This window comes from Ceratotherium simum, chromosome 19, assembly GCF_057802395.1.
Source record: "Ceratotherium simum simum isolate JZ-2026a chromosome 19, ASM5780239v1, whole genome shotgun sequence".
Taxonomy (NCBI): Eukaryota; Metazoa; Chordata; class Mammalia; order Perissodactyla; family Rhinocerotidae; genus Ceratotherium; species Ceratotherium simum.
Window position 1 is genome coordinate 46,741,124 of NC_141918.1, and position 21,207 is coordinate 46,762,330.

General features: G+C 35.6%; 1 long non-coding RNA gene across 2 annotated transcripts in view; it reads right to left on the minus strand.

Annotated features, from left to right (window-relative positions):
• Window positions 1-5,859: 5,859 nt before the first annotated feature.
• The window catches only part of LOC147914549 (uncharacterized), an 82,280-nt gene continuing 66,932 nt past the window's right edge, over window positions 5,860-21,207 (minus strand). For both annotated transcript variants that reach the window (XR_015555274.1, XR_015555273.1), the window contains 4 exons: window positions 17,489-17,513; window positions 11,756-11,852; window positions 9,277-9,469; window positions 5,860-8,704 (listed from right to left, as the gene is read on the minus strand). This is a non-coding gene — a long non-coding RNA (uncharacterized LOC147914549). The remainder of the gene's footprint in view (window positions 8,705-9,276; window positions 9,470-11,755; window positions 11,853-17,488; window positions 17,514-21,207) is intronic.

Sequence of the window (21,207 nt, forward strand, 5' to 3'; positions counted from 1 at the left end):
AACAAATGACATCCACATGCAAAAAATTGAATCTAAAGACAGACCTTACGCCCTTCACAAAAATTAACTCAAAATGGATCACAAACCTAAATGTAAACCACAAAACTATAAAACTCCTAAAATATGACATAAGAGAAAGCCTAGATGACCTTGGGTATGGTGATGACTTTTTAGTTAAAACACCAAAGGCATGATCCAAGAAAGAATAATTGACGAGCTGGATTTCATTAAAATTAAAAGATTCTTTTCTGCAAAAGACAATGTCAAGAGAATGACTAGCCACAGACTGGGACAACATTTGCAAAAGACACATCTGATAAAGGACTGCTTTCTAAAATATACAAAGAACCTTTAAAACTCAACAATATGAAAGCGAATCACCCAATTTAAAAATGGAACAAAGATCTTAACAGAAACCTCACCAAAAAAGATATACAGGTGGCAAATAAGGATATGAAAAAATACTCCATATCATATATCCTTAGGGAAATGAAAATTAAAACAGCAATAAGATACTATTGTACACTTATGAGAATGGTCAAAACTCAGAACACTGGCAGCACCAAATGCTGGTGAGGGTGTGGAGCAACAGGAACTCTCATTCACTGGTGGCGGGAATGCAAAACACTACAGACCGTTTGAAAGACAAATTGGCAGTTTCTTACAAAACTAAACATACTCTTATCATACAATCCAGCAATCATGCTCTCTGGTGTTTACCCAAAGGAGTTGAAAACTGATGTTCACACAAAAACCTGCACATGAATGTTTATAGCAGTTTTATTCATAATTGCCAAAACTTGGAGGAAACCAAACTTGTTCACCTCTGAATGTTCACGGGCAGCATGTTAAGAGGATAATGGAGGAGGTAATGCAGGAGGGAGGAACTGACATTATCAGCCTCCTTCCTCCTCTTCATGCAATGTAGTGCTCATCAAATATGAAATTGCCTCTCCCATGTCACATCAAAAGTTGAAAAATGAGGCAACCATTTGAACGTGGTCCTACTATGCACAGCCATACGGTGCTGAGGACCACTAACGAAATTGCTAATGAGATGCTTATTAAGTGTTCATCACTCTGAGTGCTCCTATCACGTGGCATGTGGGACTTTAAAAAAAAATGTTTACTTCCTTTCAGTCACAATCTTGTGGAATCCTGATTGACATCTCTAGGAACCCTACAATTCTGCAGAATCCCTGTTGAGAAACTCTGGTTTAACTCTATAAGTCAGACTTGGGCAATTGCTAATGGAGGAAAATAGATTTTTGGAAGGGGCCAAGCACTATAACCAGGAGAATTGGATGTTGTGAGAGGTGATGGAGAGTTGCATAAAGGTGATTTCAAGAAGGATGTGCCTTTCAAAAGGAAGCAAGGACAGGGGTGTATGACTAGAAACTTAGTATTCTCACAAGGGGATTCCCTATGAAGAACTTAACTTCTTGTGGCTTTGCTTTTGAACTTTAAAAATAGTCGCTAAAAATATAATAATGTTCCCTCTTTAGTTATCCGACAAATCAGTAAATATGATATATTCGGCAGCCTGATCTGACAGTACTGTGGAGAATAAGGTCATGATGCAATCAAGGGAAGACTGGTTTCCTCCACTTTCACTTTTCCATTTGTTCTGGGATAGAGAAAGGAGAATCCAATCTATTAAGGGGACACAGTGCAACCAGCACCAAAGTAAGAGGTGGTTCAAAGCAACAAAGAAAGGGCAATTACTGAGTCTACAGCTCATGAAGAATTATGCAGAAGCTCTCCAGTTTTTCAGTCTACACTAGAGTGATGAGGTGGGAATAAAAATTGGATTACATATACTTACTCCCTCTACTATCTCACCTCTCGTTTACAGCTCAATACCCTCTGTAATCTACTGACAACGGTTCATATAAAGTCATCTATGGCCTTCTAATAGCCAAATCCAGGGGATATTTTTCAAACAATATTTTATTGAAGCCCCCTCTTTATTTGGCACTATTCATTCTCTCCTTAAAATTTTCTCACCCTTTCACTTCCCAGATACGACACTTACTTCATTCTCTTCCCTCTGTGAGGATTCACTTTTGTTTCCCTTCCAGATTCATTCTCCTTTGTCTATTATTTTAATGTTAGCCTTTCCCAGGCCACCTCTGTAGTCTACTACTTGACTCACCCTCCACTAGCTTCCTGGGTGATCTCATCCTTCCAGTACACCGCATGGAGGTCTTGGTATTAAAAAAAAAAAAAAAAAAAAGACTGGTTATTTCAGCAGAAAGTTAAGTTGTGGAATTATATTTGATGGCTCATGAAATTGCTAATGTTGCTAGAAACTGCTAGAAATTGAAGGATGCTGAAGCAGGCTTAAGAGATCGGAAGCAGTGAAAAGAAGCTAGGCAGCAGCGAATGTGGCCAAGGTCACCCCACAGGAAGTGGGGGTCTGACCCCCACTGGTCTGACCACCTTGCTGGTTCCACCCTAGGCGACACCAGCTGCTATAACTACTGGACAACTGAACCACTGTGGTGAGGGCTCTCTCGTTGCTTTTCCCTCTTGGCATACCAAATTCAAAATCCTGAGCAGGTGCATCTGAATTGGTCATGCTCCTTTGCAGAGAGGGAATGCCAAGTCCCTTTGGGAGCTTTGCTTCCATCTAGACTCACACAATGAGAAATTCCTCAAAGAAAAATAAACACACTCAGGTAACCAGCACCCAGGACAAAACAAAAAAAAGTAAAACAAAGCATCCCAGAGTCTTTCTCACGTCCCTTCTTTGCACATAAACTCCACCCCCACCCTGGCTGCCCCATGGTAATCATTTTTTCACATTTTGAGTTATATATAAATAAAAAATAAAATGTTTGTAAGAATCATTAATGGTATGTGTGTTTATAGATCATTTATTATCATTGCTACATAAAATTCAATTGTATGAATATGTCAGATTTTATGTCTCCACTTTATCCATGGATATGTGACTATTATGATTATATTTGACTATTATGATTAGTGTTACTATGAACATTCTTGTATTTGTCTTGTGGTAAACATGTACGCATGTTTCTGTATACTGAGGAACAGAATTGTATTCTAACATTTTTTACTACACATTTTTTACTCACATTAAGAACTATACCTTAGAAATATACATTGCCTTGTGTTCCAATGCAACATGAAAATACAACTAGAAAGAAAAGTTTAAAGAAATACTTAATAAATGTGATGCATTCTGATATTTTCCATTCTATTTTTAGCACCTTTTTTTTTTTTTTTTTTTGACTCTGGGCTACAGGATAAAGGACAGAGACCTTAGAGTGGTGCCCACTGCTGCTTCTGTCTCTGCCCATCCTGACAGCCTCTTGTTCTGCCTCCCCTTACTTCCAACTTTCTGTCCTAGTAGTACCAACTGCTTGTGCAATTTCCTGCTCCTGTCCTCCATATCCTCACTCATTCTGCCTCTTCTGCCTTCTATATACCATTTCTCATTCCCATTTTATCCAAGTAACTTCTACTTGTCCTTTGAAGCTTCATCTGACTCCTTTTCACCCTGAAGTCTTTCTATAGGTGCCACCTTCTTGAAGACCTGATCCCTGACCAGGCCTCCCCACCCCAAGGCAACCTTAGGTGTCCTCTATTGTGCACTCTAAATATCCGTATTATTTTACCAACCATACTGTATTATTCTTATTTGTGCATCTGTGAGTTGCTTGAGGGCATTACCATAGCCCCAAAATTTAAAAGAAAGGCTGCCTAAAGCATATACTCAATAAATATTAATTGTATAAATGAATTAACTTAAATTCAGAAGCCTGGATTTCAGTTCCAGGTATACTTATTATCACCTTGAATTTTGGCAGATTACTTACCTTAAGTGAGCTTTAGTTTTCTTACGGGCTAAAGGAAAATCATAATATCCACCCCACCAACTATGGTTGTTAAGATCAAATGAGACAATACAATCACACAACCACTTATAAGTTATATATACGTACCTATAACTTATATGTCATGAGCCATGTAATGATGTTTCAGTCAATGAAAGATCACATATACAATGGTGGTCCTGCATGGTACTAAGCTTATCGTAGGTGAGTAGTAGGATATACCATCTAGGTTTGTGTAAGTACACTTTGTGATGTTCCCACAAAGATGAAATCGCCTAATGATGCATTTCTCAGAATGTGTCCCCATTGTTAAGTGACACATGACTGTATATAAGTTATATGCTATATATATAAGTTAATTATACATCCCTTATAAGTTTTATATATATATACACATATATAAAACATATATATATACATATATATAAAAAATATATACATATATATGTAAAACTATGTTAACATACTACATTAGAAAATTAGGTTTTTATCTTTTTTTTTTTACCTTGTGTGTTTTAAAATTTTATTTCACTTGATGTTTCAGATGGTTTGTATCTGCTTTATAAATCTTAAAATTCAGGTATTATTAAATATCAGAAATGGTACTTAAATATACAGTGAGGAGAGTCATGTAGTCAAGTATTCCATCAACCAGTTGAATCTAAACTAAGACCATTTCTAACTTAAAATATATAGATATTTTTGAGGTGATATTGCTTATCCAAACCAAACCCTTGGCTTTCATTGTGTGTGGTAAGCAGTAACATATCTTGGAAGAAATTAGGATGCATGCAACCTGATACTTCTGAAAAGGTTCACACTGTGTAAAAAGTCCATTTGTGCCCATACACTACCTGATATGTAATCTCAGCCTCATTTTGCATTTTTAATATAAGCAAAATACCCATTAAAACAAATACATTTAAAACATAAAAGCTATTTATTATTTACCCTACTGGTTGAGTTAATCTTTATTAAAAGCAAATATAACTTCATTTTACTGGAAAGAGCCTGATAGAAGCAGGACAAAGTCATCAGAGATAAATGCAAGGTAGTAAATTGAAGGATGAAAAAGGATGAAAAAAAATCCAGATAAAACTAGACACATTTAGGCCAGGGTTATAAAATAAAATGCCTCGTGCAGCCAGGCAGATATTTTTGCAAATGAGTGAAGCTTGCAGGTCATAAGGTCCAGGCTTTGCAGCCCCTAAGTGCTGTTAATGGCAAACTAGCCCGTGCCCAGCTTGAAGAGGTCAGGCTCCATCAGTGCCTCCAGTCTGGTCATGCAAGAATGTGGATTCAGCATTGCCAGAACTTTTGACTTTTCACAAAAATTATAAACTCATATTTTACATGAATTTTCTAGATTTTAAATGTTATTTCCATTTGTTTAAGCTGTGCAGGCCAAAAAACACAGCTTTGAATCAAATCAGGCTTCTTGTCTACCAGTTTGCAAAATGTAGGCACAAACAACAGAACTCATGAGGATACGATTGAATATAAGTTGAGTATCTGCCAACAATGCAGTGATTTTTAAATAAAGAGAATTCTCACTGTCGTGGCTATTAAGCATGGTATTGTATTTAGTATTGGTCATCTCATTCGGTTATTGGATATACTTTTTATGTTCTCATTTTCAGAGGAAAATATAGCAAACAGAATATGTCCAGGAAAAATCATTTTAAAAATAGCATGTTTGGGAAGATTTGGAAGATTACTCCAGGAACTATCAAGAGAGTTACATTTGACGTGAAAATTAAGCACGGTGTCTCATTGCCCCACCTTTGGGCTTTTGAATATTCTGCTTTTTCTCTGTGAAATTTTCTTCTCTCTAATCTTTATGTGGTCAATTCTGCCTGAAAAACGTTTCCGGAAGGCCTTCCCTGCATTCCCCAAACTCAATTAGTTGCCCCTCTGCTATTTTTTCATGGCTTTTAGTGCATTTTCTTATAATGAACTAAATTTTCTTATAATGCACTTATAGTACATCCTTCTGTATGGCTTCTTTATTTCTCTCTTTCCTCCTTAAGGACTATGTCTTGTTCATTTTTAAATCCTAGCACCAAGGATACTGTTAACATATAGTAGATAATTAATAAATATTAATGAATACATAAATAAATCAATGAATAAATCAATGGACAGATGACTCTCTCATCTGATGTAGTTGTACACAGGCTACTACTGTTTGTCATTCCTCATTAATTTGCATTTTACCCAGGAAACATACTTGGCCTTGCTAACATTTATCACATGTTGACAAACTTCACTTAACATTTATTGCTTATCAACTGTGTGTCATATTTCATTATGTAATCCTCAGAATAACTCCAAAAGGCAGGCATTATTATTCTCACTTCACAAATAAAGAAAAAGAGTTCTAGATACTGAGAAACTTGCCTAAGATCACACATCCAATAAGCGAAGGAGCCATGATTCTAAACAATATTCCTTTTGGTTCCAGAGTTCATGGTCTCCCCTGAGAGCAATCCTGCCTTTCTGCGAGCTCTGATGGAAAGGACAGCTTCCTTAATAGAGTAGCACTGACTTTCAAGACATTTTCAAGAGTAATTTATTCCTAAAGAACTGTAACTGGGCACATGGTAAGTTGGATGTACATGTTCTCTGTCAGAAGCAGGCTATTTAAAATCTCATTTAAAATGTGCCAGAATATCTTTATTTCCGGTAATTTATTTGCTCTACTTGAAACACTTATATGATCTGTATTATTAGATAGATAGAGTTTTCTATTATCTTAGGAAACATGTACGACAGGACAATTTTTCTGGTTCTACTGATGTCTCCACACCTTATCTCTTGGTAAGTTGAACACTGGTGAGAAGAAGTGGACAACTTTCATAGAAGTTCCAAGAGCTTTCTGAGAGGAAAAGGGTTAAGTTGTTGAAAAACTCTTTCCCTTTAAAGTTGAACATATTTAGAATGCCTTTAATTAAATGAGATCCTCTTTAATGAGATTAACTAGCAAGAAAATATACCAACCAATTCCTTCTTTCTCCCTTCCTACACTTACAGAAATCTACAATTAAGATAGAGTGAATTTGGTTCAAGCTTAATATCAAAAAAATTGCATTTTCCATCTTGCCCAAAGGAATAACGAGGAATTGAAAACAGATTTCTACCGTTACTTTTTTTAATGAAACTTGCCTTTAGAATAGGCTATTTGGGCTCTCCACAGACTAGAATTTGGGGAAAACAATGAGGATACCATGATATGCTGAACACTATCTAGGTTTAAGAAGCTGAGTTGACATTCTGCAATTTAGACTCTTGTCATTAAGTTGAACACATACTCTACTTCTCGTATTTGCTTGGATAACACCTACTAACCTTAAAAGACTTAGTTCAGATTTTACCTGCTTTAGGAAGCCTTCTATATCAGTTAGGATCCAAAGAGAAAAACAGATATAAACCCCTTTGAGTATTTAAAACACAGGAAATTAATACGGGATATTGACTTTGCATATGAAGGAAGAGTTTAAGAGTCCAAGAGGCATGAGCAGGTCAACTCTGAGAGTAGGGAAAGCAGGAAACTATTCCTAAGCTTGAGAGACAAAGAGAGGATGACATTACTGGACTCAGCTGGAGGAAGCTGGAATCTTGGCAGAGCCTGCCTGGTAGGAACAGGAGTCACAAAAATAACCTGCCTCCTTGTTTCCCTTGTGTCTGTGCCAACCACTCTCCAGAGCCTCCAGGAGATCAGCTGACTCAGGAGGCTAGGAAATAGCCTGCTGAGGTGAGCCCTTCTGAGATACAGAGCAGAGCAGGATAAGGATGAGGCGGTGAGTGAGGGCAAAAAAAGCCCTGGTTGGCACTTCTCTCACCTTAGACACTAGTCTCAACTTCTCCACTCGCATTCACGTTAGACGTTGCTCTCATGTTCCTGTGAAATATGACTGCATCGCTTTGCTTTGTGGTTGACTATTTACTTGTGTGGAAGATGATGACATGTGTGAAATCAGGGACTGAATATATGATGACTGAATGAATAAATGAATTAATTCCGCAGACTGCTCCCCTCACCTGCTAACACGTACTACCACTTTATTTTCAGTCTCATAATGCTAATTGTTTTTTCAAAAATTCAAAGCTATAGCCTGTGAAGGCTAAGCCTTGCCCCATGTAATTGAACCTGGATGGATGATCAGTTGGAACTAACCCTTGGCCATTATAGCCAAACATAATATGAGATTTTAGCCATTCCTTTCCATCCTGTCATTCTATAAATATACCACCACGCCACAAGGTATTTCAAAATAGGCAGTACAAATTTTATGCCTGAGAAATAATAAAATACTTCCTCCGTATTAGGGAAATGATAACCGTAGATTTTTACATTAATCTTTCATATTGTCTTATTGTAAAATTATGGGATCTTGTTATGAAATATTTTCCTTCTTTTAGATAAAAAAGAAAATAGGATATCAGATTGGAAGAATAAAGTTCTATTAATTACAGCAGGCACTTATTTCTTTCTTATTGTAAAGAGACATCCTATAAAAGTCTTTTGGTGCCAAAATATTCCTGAAGCCCAGATGTGTCTGAATTGACGCATGATTCTTTTACAGAAGAGCTTGTGAATCAAGCGGCTTTTCCCAAACTACGTTCCATGCTACACAAACAATGCAAGAGCTTAACAAGCTGTTACATGAATAGATAATTCTGTGGTCAAATAAATTCAGAAAATGATGGATTAAACAAGAATAAACAAGTTTCTTTACTGGCGAAATTCTTACAGTCTTTAATATGTTAGTGTACTTTGACACTCCAAGAAAGGAAAAGAGAGTCATTCTTAGCAGAAGACTTGTATGGTGTGAGAAATTCTGCAAAAGAAGAAAATATAATTATTGTAAGGTAAGGAAAACAACTAATCAAGCCTTAACTTTTACTGAATAAATAAATGAATGACAATATTAACAGAAGTTAATAATAAGAATGACTAATAGAAATTACAAATTGATTAGAAGAAAATGTTGTCATATTTTTTAACTCTTTAGTGCTACCTTTAAAATGAGATTTTTCAAATATAGGATTATTTAGTGTCCGTGCTTGATTGAATTAATAAAATCTCTTTTATAGGAAAAAGTTCCATTAAATGGAAAGCTATGTTATTGCATTTGATTCTCTTATCCATATCTACAACCTCTGACTATGAGATCATATGGAAAGTGTCATCCTTTGTCTGGCAATAGTATAGCATAATATCAGTATATCAGGAAGAAATAAAAAGTTTCTGAAGTGTTGGATTTGTGACCTCACATTTACAAAATAATCATAGTTGTTGCATTTACCATAGTGAAAAATGAAATATAATAAGAAAAGTTACTTGTTCATTCATCTAAGGAATATTTGATTTCCGATTTTATACCAGGCATAAGTAGTTATAAACACTTACTTCTTTAAAATAATTATTACCGGGGCCGGCCTGGTGGCACAAGAGGTTAAGTGCACGTGATCCGCTGAGGCGGCCCAGGGTTCGCCGGTTCGGATCCCGGGCGCACACCGACGCACTGCTTGGCAAGCCATGCTGTGGCGGTGTCCCATATAAAGTGGAGGAAGATGGGCACAGATGTTAGCCCAGGGCCAGTCTTCCTCAGCAGAAAAAGAGGAGGATTGGCAGATGTTAGCACAAGGCTGATCTCCTCACACACACACAAAATAATAATAATTATTACCTTAATATATGTGTAAATTATACAGTTTCTACAGATAAATTATTTAGTTACTGGAGATTTTCAGACCCTCAAATTATGACTGTTTACTTATTTTTGTATTTTATTTATCCCATGGGAATATTAATCTCATAGAAAAAGTCTTCCATGTGGATTTCTCACATTTCTAGAAGAATAGACGAGTTATGAAATTAGGCTTCTGTAGAAATAATAAAACTAGATTTGATTATAGCAACATTTTTTCTACATATGTGTTTTCTAAAATCATGAGATGCTTATTATATTATTCTTTTTTGATATATGTAATAATATAATCACTGTCTATTTTTTGAATTTTGCTTTTCCAAAAACAAAATTTTAAAAAATTTTAAATTTTGCTTTTTTTAAATTTTGATTTAAAGCAAAAGTCAAGATTACAGCTTCTAGTCAAGAATACGGCTTCTAGTCAAGAATACGGGGATAATTTGGTTATAAAATGTCCCCAAGTCCCTTTAAAAACATAGAGGAACTAGAAGAGCAAAACAAAAAAATCCACAGCCAACATCTCGAATAAAATAAAGTGATAACAGATCCATAAGAAATCCAGAATATGGGCAAACAGGACTAAATTGGTAATGACAGTAAATGTAAATGCTACAGATATTTTGGAAAGCAATTTGGCAAATACTAATAAAGTACATGTATATATCCTGAGACCCAGCAATCCTATTCCTAAGCATATATTATAAAACCTAAAAAAATACTAATATCTGTTCATCAAAACATTGTTTACAATGGGAAAAAATTAGCAATAACCCAAATGTCTCTAAGAGAATGGATACATGAATTGCTGTATATGCATACAATGAAATACAGTACATAAAAATAAAGAATTAAAGGAACGTGGATGAATATGTAGGATTCTCACAAACAATATTGAGCAAAAAGTTTTTAAAAATTAGGTTGCAGAAGAATATTAAGGAATGATAATTTTATGTATAGCTTAAAAGTTTGCAATGAATATTATATATGGTTTAAGAATATGCCCTTAAGAATTATTTAAGAAGACACACATCTATGTGTATATTTGTATATGTGTATTTATAATACATATAATATAATATACATTATATGTATATTTACATGAAATTCATGGAAAAAACAATCACCAAGTGTAGGATATTGGTTACTCTGTGGGGCATGGAGGAGAATGTGGTTGGGAAAACTTAACATATCAATTTTAACTGCACTAGTAACATCGATTTCAGAAACAGATGGTGGATCCATGAGTGATCATTGTATTATTCTTTACACCTTTTAGTGCCTTAAACACTCTATAATAAATTCAAAAAGTCAAGCTAAACTATTTTTTCCCTGTCTCTATGAGATAGAGTTCTCCAGTTACACCTGTGACCTTGAGCAAATCTCTGTATAGTCTCTTTTTGTACCAATCTCCAGTGTGTTTACTCCTCTGTGCACACTCATATGGATATCCCTCCTTTCCCCTTTCTTATCAGAAGAAGTTCATCACTATTATTTAATAACATTTGCCAAGTAGGTATAAATAACGTGCTGCTCAGAGCCATCATAGTAAATGGTCCTTTTCAAGAAGCCTCAAGTTTGCCCTGAATGGTAGTTTAGCATCCAGCCATTTACAGCAAATAAAGCTTTCTCTGCTTGGGAAAATAGTCAAGGAATGAGCCCTTGGTTCCCAGGTCTCTCGCCCAACAAGACATTCTGCCCTCAAATATATAATGTACCCACTAATGTTCCCAAAATATCAGCATTTCACATGAAGGTTTGCACTTGCCCTTCCTTTCAATTTAAAAACAGAATGACCAAAATATACAAAATTTTCAAATGTAGTTGCTCAATTCTCTTCTTGGACTTTAAGTGGCTATCATCATATTCCCCCAAACAGTGTCTGATTTCATACATAAACCTTGCCATTTCTCTTTAGTGGAATAAAAAAAAATGTTTCATACAGCATGACCCTGACCTTTCTTGGTAATTTCCAGTATGCCCAGATTTTTTCATTCCGACATGTTTGCAATTCTAGGAGACAGTGTATACTGACATAGAGATTTATCGCCAGAAGCTTCCCAGTGGAGTCAGTGGCAGGAGATAAAATTTGGTCACAATTCACATGTGTTTGAAATGAGCATTCCAAGAGAAAATGATTAATTTCTCTTTAAAACCCAAAGGATAAAATACCATACTCACAAGCAGGACTACCTCTGCATTCGCTCAGTCTCTCCTTTGTTCATTTGCTTCTCCTTATGTTTTCCTCACTTTTGTTGCTTTTTTTCCAAGCAGTGAACTATCAAATTATTGTTATTCAGGAGAAAAAACACAAGTGTAAAAGAAATTTTATTCTGTCATTGATGCCTTTAGAAAATAATGAAATAAAGTAGAGAAGAAAAGGTAAAACTGAAGTAGCACAAAATTCTAGCACTAAAAAGTGCATTAACAACCACCCAGTTCAATGTAAATATGGGAACTGACTGGGGAGGTTAAGTAACTTCTTGAAAGACATTTGATCTGTGTAGCAGTTGAGGAGCCGTGGGGATCCAGATCTTTCAGGACGCCGGCACTTGTGGGATAATGCCAGAAGTTTTATTACCCGGGCTTCACGCTTTTAACTTAAAATTTTGAATAATACTAAAATGCCTACCCCTTCCCTTCCTCCTTCCAAAAAGTGTCCCTGGAATAATTAACATTTTAAATCTCTGTCCACTATACCATGTCACAAAGAAGCTACAGATAAGGAAAGAAAGAGAACAAGTTACGCAATGAATTCTTATAACCATCATAACGCCAAATGAAAGTGACTTATAAATGTCAGATAGCCTAAATGTTTGAGCTACATTAAAAAATATATGTATATATATTCTTGCCCCGTATGTGCAAAATACTGTACAAGGATCAGTTAACCGTAGATGTGGCAAGATTTTTATTTATGTATTAAGTAACACTTGCCCATTTCTTTGGTATTTGTATCTCACCCACCATCAAAAACTATTTTCTGAGCCTAATAACATGGAGCATCACTAAATAGTAAATTTGCAAAACCATTAAAATAAGAATTTAAAAGAAAAAAATCTAAGAGCCAAGACACTTCCATTCAATTCTGTAGCCGCAGCTCCAGGTGAGGTCCTTGTTGCTGAGAACAGAAAGGTGAATGAGGTCTGGTCCCTACCAAGGAGCATCTCATGTCCTAATGGGCCATTATTGTAATATAGGCAAACTATCTATACACAACATTGATAATGTACTCATCAAAATGTCTGCAAAAGAAGCAAGTAGTCTGGGAATAGAAAGAACATTTCTCTAAAGTTCTAGAGAATTTTAGAGAGTCCAAGAATTTCAAGGTTAGGAAGAATTGTAAGAGGTCATTTATTCACACACATGAAACTAGTCATCCATCTAGTACATCTCCAGTGAGCGGCTCTTCAAGCTCTGCTTGACTAACTCCAGTTACCGATGCTACATTCCATTTTGAAACCTCTCTAATCACTAAATTCTTGCTTAACATAAACTGAGTTACCCCAGACCATAAGTACCAGTCTGTGGAATCAAATGGAGTCCCATTTAAAGCAATATCCATATTCCAGTGGCTGATGCCCCATACTAGCTCACATAGGAACCCGACTCTTTAGAAAATGCCTCCTCCTACTCCTTGTATTTCTGATTGTCCCAGAAAATGTCTCAGGAGTGCTGATCAACAAGTCAGATCAACTGTCCAGTAAATTGTCGTGTAGAATCTGCCACTTCTACTAGGTATGGTTGTCTCACACTGATAACTTGCCCCCATCCACCCTGCTCCCTGGGGTCAGCAGTAGCTCGGGCAGGCCTGAGCTGTGCAGTTGTGTGTAGAGCAACGGGAGAGATTTTGTTTCTCCCATTTTTGTGGTGTACTCCGTTGCTGCTGAGTGGCCCATATCATCCCTCTCCAACCCAGGGTCTTCCAGGGCTTTTAATTTACTGCCCAGCCTCATCTCCATTCACAGGACAGATTTGACTCCAAAGGTAGCTGAGTGCCAAGATTAGCGCACATGACAGATACAGCACTGCACCCAGAAAGTCATCTCTCCTAAAATTTCTAAGGCCTTGATGCTGGAAGCTCCTGAGGTCTTCCTGCAAATGGACGTCTGGGATCACCTCACCAACTGATCGGTCAGGTCTAAGTCCCACTGATAGGTACAGCTTAGACTCAAGCTTGAATCTGTGGTGTACTCAAATTGAGTAAGGCTCTGCATCTTACTCATTCTAATGTCTCCTACAGTTAGCCCTGTGCCTCACATGTAGAAATAATAACATATACTGAATATTACAGCCTTGTAGGTAATATTTTATTTCATCCTCACAACAATTCTATGAAGTAGATACAGTTATTATTCCTATCTTATAGATGAGTAAACTGAGTCATGAGAGGACTAATGAATGCGTTCATGATCACAAGGATAATAAGTGGTGGAGTTGGGATTTGAACCCAGGCCGTCTAACTGCAGAGCCTGCAGACTTACCCACCACATGTGCTGCCTTCCTGCTCTGCGCACAGAAGAGGTTCAAGAAACATTTTGAGGAAATGACTGTAGCTGCCTCTCGTAATGTAAACACACTGATTCTTGACTTTGCTCTGGCGACATAGATTAAACATGGCGGGCATTCATGGAGGAGACAGTCACATATTTAAAGACAGTTCTCCTGCCCTCAGTTGTCATAGAGTTTTGCTGTTTCAGTTGTAAAGGAGGTTAGATATTGGGTGCCAGGTACTTCTTAGGGGTGACTTGAAGCTCAGAATGCTGTCATACTCCAGAAATCTGAAATGTCTCCATTTCCTTTGAGTGAGTGTTTTGTTTGAGCACTTATTCAACCTTTTTTGGAGAACTATTTTCAACACTTTGTTTCTTCTGTCTTTCCCTCCATCCCTATTTCCCACCAGGCCTTTAAACCTCCACTGGCAAATATCTAGAGATGCCCTCCTCCACAACAGTCCATGCTCCTCCCATCTCTTTCTCATCCTCTTTTCCTATCCTTTCTATCCTCTTCCCCACATTTGCTCTCTTGTGGCTTGACACTGGCCCATCATGGGCTCTAGAGTGCATACTATTTTGGCTCTTCTCATAGGGGAAATATGTAAAGTAGATGCATTTATACAAAGGTTGTGACTTTTTAAAACTTAATGTATTGAGTCATCAGGAGGCTTTGCTTTAAAAAATCTTGATAACTAGAAAAGACGATGCTTAATTCAAAAGAATTAATCCCTAACAATGGACTTTGAGGAGTTTTGAGGCCTAGATAAGACTATAACTGTGTTAGGATAAGATATCTTCTTGAATCCCAAAAGAATAATAACTACAATGAATTATCATGTGCCTGGAAATTCCTTTATCTTACAAAGTAATTCTAACACTTGAAATGTGAGTATTTTTGTCCCCATTTGGAGAAGACAGGAAAATTTCACAATCTGCACAGCTAGTAAGAAGCAGAATTGAGACTTGAACTCGGACATGTTTGACCCTTTGTCATTGTTTCATTGCCTACTCGACCTTTTATAAATTCAGTTCTTTGGTGAATTTTTAGGGTAATATTCAGTTAACATGGAAAACCATTTTGAGTTAATATAAAAACAATTCACCGACACTTAGCATATCTTCATTTCAGCAATAGTCTTTAAGGCATTCACCCCAGAGAAGTGATTTGGTGGCCCAAAGAAAGGGCTTATCGTGGGCATGTTTGGGGGTAAGTGGGACTTCCTCTCAAAGCACAGTGTGTGGGCAAAGAGCTCCTTGACCATGAATGAACTGAGCTTTGCTCCGGGAATCTGTCAGAGAAGCTGATCTCCGCCTGAATGTAGAAACAGACACTGGAAACTTGGTTGCATCAAAACCTCTCTCTGCCACTACTATGCTGTTTGATTTTACTTTGCTTGTCTGTCCTTCCACTTCCTCAGCTGTAAAGTAAAGATATCTGACTAGATCAGAGTGCCTCCAATGTGCGAGCTCATCAGAACCAACTGGGGAGTCATCTTTCAAAATATCCATACCTGTTTCCCTTTACTGTCTTCCAGAAATCATACTCAAAGACTCCATGCATCCATATTAATAGGTCTTAGACAACTTCTGACCTTCCCATGTTATGCTTAAACTTTTGGGAGGTACTATCATTCTGGGCATATAAGAAAAAATAAAATCAACCAAAGCATGTCAAAGTAAATTTGTAATTTGTAAAATCATGACATTTTTGGACTATAATTATTTTGACTAGACACCAGAACAACTAGATAAAAGGTTAACAAAAATGTATATAACATCAGAGGTTTAATTGGCTTCATTTCATTTTACTTATTCAATAAGAGGTATGAATTGATACACCATTGTGGCTTAAATCATCTTGAGTTCATTTTGTCCTTTCTTCTTTTTTTTTTATAAAAGGATGTGATTATAGTACTGAGTGATTTATTTTAAATTTAATTTAAAAGAAATATTTTAAAATCCAGACAATAATTTCTATATTGTGCATATGATGTCAAATAACATGTTTGATTAAATTTTTCATTTTTTAGCTAGTTGCTTCAGCAATATTTCTTTTCCATCTTTTTTTGTGTGTGTGAGGATGATTAGCCCTAAGCTAACATCCATCGCCAATCCTCCTCTTTTTTTTTGCTGAGGAAGATTGGCCCTGGGCTAACATCCATGCCCATCTTCCTCTACTTTACATGGGATGCCACCACAGCACGGCTTGACAAGCAGTGCATGGTCCACGCCCAGGATCTGAACCTGTCAACCCCAGGCTGCTGAAGTGGAGCACGTGAACTTAACTGCTCTGCCACTGGGCCAGCCCCCTCTTTTCCATCTTTATTCCATCTGTCAGTATTTTAACTCCCTTACTTACTGATATCATAGGTTTCAATGGATATGCGAAACATTTGCCTCCTGAGAGAAAATTCCCACTGTGACCTGACCTCTCACATGTTTCATGCATCTGAAGAAAAATCTTTCTAAAAGATTGAGATGAGCGACAACAGGACAAACTTTCACATGGTACTGTTGATTGAGACTGCAATGGACAGTGCCAAACTGTTTACAGATGTTACACTTGGCCTCTTTCCCAGTGCCAAATATTTGCATGAGAGATAAAGAGCATAATCTGTTCACATATAACGATTTTCCTCTCCAAATTCTTTTGAGGTTGGTTACACTTTAATAACCATTTGCTCTTGAAAATTGATTTCTTTTTTGAAGACCATCTGCATCTGTGTAGCCAAGCACCCATTCTTTCCTTTTCTTCAATACTGTATGTTGGCTTCTTTCCATTAAGTCCTCTTTCACCACACTGCCAGGGGCCCAATAGATTGTGTTCTTGCTAACAGTGAAGGAAGAGGAAGCCCTGAGAGTTGTAGGGAAGTGTTTCATTTTTTCTTCAGGGCGTCATTTTACCATGTGGTGCAGTGGGTAAGACACTAGATTTTGAAGTTAAATGATCTGTCTTCTTATTCTGACTTCACCAGTTGTGTGATCTTGAATATACTTGTTTAACCTCTCTAGGTCCCTTTTAATTCGTCTTCAAAATGAGGATAATGCTACATATCTTCTTAGAGTTGTTAGGATGATTAAATGAGAGAATGTGTACAAAGATTAAATGTTCAACAGAAGGTAGCTACTGTATTTCTGTAGTCTCTCAAGAGCACAAGAAGTGCTAATGTGGAGGGAAATGCTGTCAAATCTAGGGAGAGGTGGCAGCTAATTATTTTTTGGGAATTAAAGAGCTCATGTCATTAGTTTCAAAGAGAGTGATGGGTGGGCTGAAGTATATTTCTACCTTAAAACCTGAGGCATATAAAACCATCTTTGAAGGGTGGCATACAGGAGAGAGATGGGAGAATATAGTTTCCAAGTGCATGTCTTCTATGAGGAGCTTAATATTCTTTAGTCCAGTGATACTCAAATTTACCTCAGTATAAGTATCATCCGTGGATCTGTAAAAACAAACAAACAAAACAAACACAAAATATGGTTGGGCCCATCCACAGACCTACTGTATCAGGGGGTCAATGAGTGGGAGCATAGAAGCTAATTTTTTAAGAGTTCTCCTTTTAATTCTGATACACAAAAACCGCTTGGATTTCTAAATTCTCCTCTTCGCATTCACAGAGCCGGATACTAATTATTACCCTGAGGACTCTTAGGGAAGTCATACAGTTAAGGTAATTTACCTATGAAAATGGAAAAACAATAAACTAGCTGCTTTGGGTTTTTAATAAAATAGTGTTTTCTATGAAGACACAAGAGCGCTAATGAAAATATGTCAGAAAGTAATTAATTTTTAGCTAATTGACATGCAGTTTGAACTGAAATGAGAAAAATATTTAAAAGTTTAAAAGAATACTATAAAAAGAATATAATAAAAGTATCATCATATTAACAGAAATACAAAGTTAACTGAATGCAGTAAAAAGAATTATGCAGAAAATTGAATCAGTAACATAGAAGCAAATTTGAGAAAATTTTCCATAATATAAAGATTACATGAAAATAATGAGAACAAGTAAGAGACAAAACGATACAGAAAGCATGTAAAATTTAGGACCAACATACTCAATTTAAGAAAGAATAGAAGCAGATAAATCAAAAAACAGTTATCAAACATGATTAAAGAGATGTTCTGAATTGAAGGGAGAATAGATTTTTAACCCAAGCCAAAAAAGAATAACAAGATACCCATATCTTAGATATGTAGTGGCAGCATTTAAAAATTTTAAGATTAAATAATTTAAAAAATCTAAACAGATAAAAGAACAGGTTATCTACAACTCACAGAAATTGAGCTGATCTCAAAATTCCCCATAACACTAAATGTCGTAATTAAATGGAATGATTTTATGGACCTTATATTTGCATAATTTAATACACATTCAATATGTAGAAGCCACAGAAAAATATCCTCAGATGTATAAGAGCAAAGGAAATAAGTCACCCATAAATATTTCTGGAAAAATTTCTTAACAATATATTCCAGTTATGCTAAAGAGCAAAACATTCATGGCAGAAAAAAAAGAAAAAAATGCACTAAACACTGCAATCAGTTAAGTAAAGGAAGTAAGAATAAATAATTACTAGAACTATAATTAAAAACTCGAGTGTAAATACCATAATTTTAAAACATTAACATTTCACAACATTTGTGGAAATCTATAATTCTTGATTAAACTTATAAAAATTTATAACTGGTTACAAGAGGGGAAAAGAGTAAAAAACCCCAAATTCCAAATCTTAAAAAATCAGAAGTCATATATTTTCTTTCTTGCTTTGATTTTTTAAAGAAATATTTGTTTGAGTTGATTTGAGAAACCTAAAGATAAACACTCACAGAATTTTACTGGAAGATACAAACAAAGAAAACATCAATCATATCGTAAAAAGACAGAAAGGAAAATAGAAACAAGGTTTACAAAACAAAAAGAAAGTACTCCATTAAGATGACAGAAAAACAAACCTCACCAATAACACCGAATATAAGTTATTTAACCTCCTTCAATAGAGGACAAGGCAATTTATTTAACAAACAAATTCAGCTGCAGGCTGCTTACGAGAGATATATGATAACAAAATGAGTACAAAAAGTTGACTGTTTGAATATTTGATAATAATGGCTTAGTGGGCAAATAAAAATAGATATCAGACACGGCTGTATTAAGATCCAATAAAGTGAAATTCACGGCATACAGGCTAAAGAGACAAGAAGGATCACATTATTCTGATAACAGAATTCATAATGAAGACAAATGTTGATACAGGCAAGAATATATTGACTGAAAAAACCCTGTAGTGCTATAAATTAATATTGCTATCTATGAGTTTGGGTCAAATGTGATAAAAAAAATTAATGACAAAGGATTTGATTAACATAATGCTAATAGATTAAGAAGTATAAAACATTGAACCCTACAAACAAATATACCATATTTATGTACGGTCATGAAACATACTGAAATTCTCCACAAATTCTAAATAACAGAAGTTTTTAGGTAACGTTTGACCACTATACAGACATATTCCAAACTTAAAAGCAAAGTTGTAAACATAAACATCCTATTGTCTTGCTATGTACTTAAATATTTTTCATACAACGGGGACAATAAGAGGAAAAAATATAAACGCAATCTAATGTCAATAAAAATAAGGACATTAATATCAAGATGTATAGGATGCAACCAAAGTTATATTTAGAAATAATTGTGTTGATTTATGGGATTGTATTATTTAAAAAGAAGGCAATTAAGCATTTAGCCAAAAAGTTTGAAATTTAAAAAAATCTTTTTTAGGAGAAAATAAATAAATGAAAACCCCAGTCAATTACTGATAAAGTAGAAAAAAGGAAATAAAGACTAAAATTAATAAATGAGTCTGAGAATTGATTCTTGGGGAAAAGTAAAATAAAACAAAACGAAATTTTGCTTAAATTCTAGTTAAGAAATTAAAACAACACAATGTTAGAAGTCAAAAAGAGGATATATAAAAACTGAATTCATAATAAACTTCCTAATTCTCAGGGCTTTGTCTTATTCATTTTATTTATCCATAACCTAACACATCCATAACCTAACACCTCGGAGGTGTAGCAGGGTCTCATAAATATTTGTAATTTAAATTAATATGGAAGATATTAAAAAATTGTAAGAGGACAACTTGCATAGCTGTGTACTCATTAATTCCAAGGCAAAGTTCCAGATTCAAAGAATTTTATGCTTAGCTTTTTTTCAATCTTTTAAAGGTTAAATGCTTTTTTATTTGTCCTAAGACATAGAAAATATGGAAAAACTTCTTACTTATTTTATCAAAGTAGTAAAACACTAATAAAATCTGACTAAACTAGAAAATAAAAAAGAAAAATTATCACATACGTGCACAAACACAAAAAAAGCAAAACCCACACAAAAAATGAGAACATTATCCCTTATCAACAACGGGAAAAACTTAACACAGTGTTAGCAAACTTAAATGAAATACTGAAAAGGCAGTTCACCATATTGAAATAGGATTTCTTCCAGGGATGTGAACCCAATGTAATACAAGACTGTATAGCCTGTGATTATGAGCATGACCTTGGGATCTAGGCACCTTCGTTCAATTCCCTGTCCTCCCACTTAGTAGCTGTGTGACCTTGAGCAAATGACTTAACATCTCTGTGCCTTAGTTCCTCATCTGTAAAATGGAGATAATAACAGTATTGATCTTAAAGAATCAGTTGTCAATGATATGTGAAATGCGGAGCATCATGCCTGGAATATATCAGTGTTACTATTATTATTATATTATTTACCACTATCATTATTATTTTAATTAATAATCTGAGGAGCCATCATTATCAGATTTATTTTCTAGGGCAGTAACACGTATTGCTGCAATGTGTTGTTTTGTTATTTTGATTAGCAACATGGGTAAAGAAAATTAAAGGTGAAGAGGGATCATGTGTACTATATAATAAGTGAAACTATGTCTAATTCGAATGTTCTCCTTTTCACGGGCCCAGGAAAGCTTTCCCTTGTGGTAGGTGTGTGTGACTCATTCACGGCCCGTGGTTGAGTCTAGTCTGGGAAAAGCTGACGCTCTGGCGTACATCACGTCTTTGGCCCTATGACACACTGCAACCATGATGTGCTTCCACTCAAG